The sequence below is a fragment of the Hibiscus syriacus genome, unplaced genomic scaffold (assembly GCF_006381635.1).
Source record: "Hibiscus syriacus cultivar Baekdansim isolate YM2019G1 unplaced genomic scaffold, ASM638163v2 tig00110963_pilon, whole genome shotgun sequence".
In the NCBI taxonomy this organism is placed as follows: domain Eukaryota; kingdom Viridiplantae; phylum Streptophyta; class Magnoliopsida; order Malvales; family Malvaceae; genus Hibiscus; species Hibiscus syriacus.
The window spans coordinates 1,038,136-1,042,500 of record NW_024062936.1 but is presented as its reverse complement, the minus strand read 5'-3'; positions in this window follow the sequence as shown (position 1 = coordinate 1,042,500).

Genomic DNA, 4,365 nt, shown 5'->3' with positions numbered 1-4,365 from the left:
GACTTAATGCCTAAATAAGTGTCCAAACTATGACTTTTGTACTAAATAAGTACTTACATTTTTTTGGGCCATCGGATGCCTAACGTTAAAAACAATAGCACTTTAGGTGCTCAGATCATTAACGCCATTAGTTTTGACCGTTAAGAGACACGTGTCACAATCTGATAATTTTAAAATTTATTTTTTAAAAGAACATATTAAAAATATGATTATATTTATATAAAAACCCTAACTTTTCTTATATTATAAAACAACCCCAAAATCCCAAATCCTAACCTTAATTTGTCGTCGCCACCCTCTCCGGCCACGACCACCATCACCGATGTAGTCTTTGCCATCATCCTAGTTATATGTCGTCGTAGTTGTCGCTGATTCACCATCGAAATCGCGTGAGATCACAATTTTCATCCTAGGGTTCGGAGGATTTAAAACATCGATTTGTTGTCGATCGTCGTCAATCGGTCACAATTTCATAGGGGTTTTGGTTGCCAGGGGAGGGGAGGTCGGGTGGAGCTTCTTCGACAGCAAAGGACGGAGGTCGGTGTGAGTTTAGGGTTTGAAATGAAGGTTTTCAAAGTTTAGGGGTTATTTCAAAATTTACGTGTTTTCTTTATAAAAAAATATATATATATTTTTTAATTTTATATAAAAAATTTAAAATTATTAAGTTATGACACGTGTCACTTAACGGAAAAATTAACACCGTTAAAGGTCCGACACCTAAAAAGGTAACGTTTATAACGTTAAGCACTTGGATGTACCAAGATAAACGTAGACACTTATTTGGCAAATAAAACATTATTTGGGCAGTTATTTGGGCATTAAGCCTATTTAGTTTGATTATTTTCCACTTTCATTTACTTTACGAATCTCTTTTTGGCCTAAAGAAACTTGCTTTATAGACGATCAAAGCTCATTCAGACCTTGACAAAGAAATTAATATGAACAAAAACATATATATATATATAAGAGAAAATAACCTCAGTGACCAAAAATCCCATATAATATACGATTTTAACCAACTTTTTCCGGATTTGCCAAAATGACCAACAAAATCGTAATGCGATCGCTAATTCGCAACGCGATCTCCATTATCGCAAATTCGCGTTGTATTTTCGCATCTCGTTTGTTTAGTTACAACCATGAAATCATCTAATGTTGATCATGTTTGGATAGATTTGTGTTTGGAGGGTCATGGGAGAATGTTCATGGTGTTTTACAATATATGCCTTTACCCATGAATCTTCAACTAAAAACTGTCATTAAAGAAGTTAACTTATGAAACCCTAATGTTACGTGTTTCAAAGAAATTGAATTTAGAACCCTAAGTGGATTTAGGCTATCTTATCAGAGAAATGGTAAAGTTTATTTGTTAACCGAAAATGAAGATGTTGAACGATTCATTGCTTATATTAATGTTTCAAGTGATGATGTTACATTGTATGTTGTTGAACCTAGAAGTAGTATTGTTGGGTCAGTAGCGGGTAGTAATCAACTAAGTGGGTCAAAAAACCCACAGCCTTTCTCTAATCCAAATCCAAATCAACTTTCAGCACCAAATTCCGGTTTTCGTATTGACCAATTAGACGATGATGAGCCAAGAGAAAAAATTGTGAATACTAGTCAGTATTCGAAATTTGATCTTGGTCAATACCTGGACTTTGATATTGGTCAATACACGGATTTTGATGATGTTTCAGAAGAAGAAACAGACCCTGCGTGTAATGATATTGATATTGGTCAATACCCGAATTTTGATGATGAAACACCCGTTGCCGAGGAAGATATTGTTGATGATAATGAGGAGGAAGTTACGACTGTGAATGAACATGTTGAACATCCATTCTGTAATTCATATAATCCTGAAGAAGAAAAAGAAGAAGAAAAAGTCCCCGAAGAAAAGAAAATGCCACGGGAGTATAACTGGAATATGCCAGAATTACTTCAGTTACCGGAAGAAGAGTTGGCAAAGAAAGCAGTTGATTGTTACACAAAAGTTATTCGTATCAAGAAAGATGATTGTTTTGATACAAAGGAAGACTTGAAGATAGCTTTGTATACGAAATGTGTGGAAGATGGCTATCAACTAAAAGTTAACAAATCAAGCAAAGATCGTTTCGAAACAAGGTGTACGATTGACAAAAACTGTACGTGGCGTATGATTGCAAAGAAGATAAAAGATTGCGCAATGTTTCAAGTTAGGACTTTTATTGATAAACATACATGTTCAAGAACCCAAGTTTTTCCTCACCATAGACAGGCAAACAAAAAGGTGTTGGGTGGTTTTCTGGCTGAGTTAATGTTTTTGAATGGCAGGGTATATCGGTGACATGAAATTATGACTGACATGAATGCTCGGTTCAAGATTAGTATATCATATTCTCAAGCTTGGAGAGCCAAATGTTATGCCTTGGAATTGTTGAGGGGGTCGCCAGAAGCATCGTTTGCCCAACTGCCGGCTTATTGTCACAATTTAAAGCTGAAAAATCCTGGGTCGGTAACTCATATCAAAACAGATAGAGATGGACGCTTTGAGTTGCTGTTTATCGCCATTGGTGCTGCGGTTAGTAAATCAATATAATTCTGTTGACTCATTTCTGTTAGTTACATGCATTTCACATTTAAATGATTATATTTCTTGTGTATATTATTTTGTAGATTCGTTCGTTTATTACTTGCATGCGCCCAGTTATTATAGTTGACGGAGCACATTTGAAAGGTCGATACCTTGGAGTAAACTTATTAGCAGTAGCCATAGATGCTAACAATGGGATATTGCCAATAGCTTACGGGGTTGGCAAATCTGAAACCTCTGATTCATGGACATGGTTTATGGGGCATCATAGGGATTGCATAGGTCCTATTAGCAATCTGACAATCATATCCGATAGGGCAAACTCAATTGACAACGCTGTTAGAAGGTGTTTCCCAGATGCTTTTCATGGACTTTGTGGTGTTCATTTGTATAGAAATCTAAAATCAAGGTCTGCTGGTATAAAAAAGCACAAATGGACATACTGGAAGGCTGTTATAAACTGTTTAAGACGTGTTTTGCCTCAGTGTGCTCAAACACTAGAAGATGTTGGGTTTGAAACATGGTCAAGAGTACATCAACTTGGAGCAAGATATGGTTTCATGACGTCTAATAGTACAGAATCAATTAACGCTCTAAGTCGTCATTCCCGGAAATTACCCATTACTATGTTAATGGAGTTTTTTCGAGCCTCTATTCAACAGTGGTACTACAAGAAAAGAAACCATGCAGGTATTATTTCTTTGAATTCGTAACTTATCATATATTTTTCTAAGTATTATTTATTTAAATTTACAGGAACATTGGAACATCGTGTTACACCATGGACTGAAAAAAAGATAACGAAACGTGTTGTGAAGTCAACGTCATGGAGAGTTGAACCATGTTCAAACACTTTGTTTGAAGTACTGGATAATAACTTAAATGGGCTTGTCGATCTAAATGCAAGGACGTGTAGTTGTATGAAATGGCAAACATCTGGTTATCCATGTGGCCATGTTATAAAAGTTGCTCTTCATCTAAACCAAGATGATTCAAGCACATACGCTATGGATTGCTACACTACAGAAGTATATCGACAGACTTATGCCGAGATTGTCTACCCTATTTCACATCCTTCTGAGTGGGACATACCAGATGACTTACAAACAGCTTTGCCACCAGCCATGGACAGAAGGCTACCTGGCCGACCAAAAAGTCACGATCGTATACCGTCTAAGGGTGAAGAGAAGAAGAGATCGACATGTAGTCGGTGCAAGGAAAGTGGTCATACAAGGTTGACATGTAGATCACCAGTGCCATCACAATCATCTTTTCCTCTACCAAAATATGGATCATCATCAAAATCCAAAGCTCATATGGTGTCAAGAAAAAGGCAATCAAAATCAGAATCATCTTTAAAATCCCAATCACAACTGGCTTCACCTTTTGGGACTGTTAACTTAGGTGATTTTTAAATGCAAATGTTGTATTATGTAGATTTTATGTGTGAACTTTTAACATTTTCAGTTAGGCATGTATTAGTAACTTGAGTTTGAAAATTGCTATGATATGTTCCTTGTTATCACTTAATAGGCAATCATCTTAATGTCCATCGCAACGCGGAAATTACTATCGCAATGCGAAATGAAAATCGCAACGAGAGAATCGCAATGCGAAATGAAAATCGCAACGCTAATTTCGCAATGCGAAATGAAAATCGCAACGAGGGAATCGCAATACGAAATGAAAATCGCAACGCGAATTTAATTTCGCGTTGCGATTTTCATTTTTGCGTTGCGATTCTCTCGTTGCGATTTCATTTCGCATTGCGATAGTACTTTTTGCCTTCA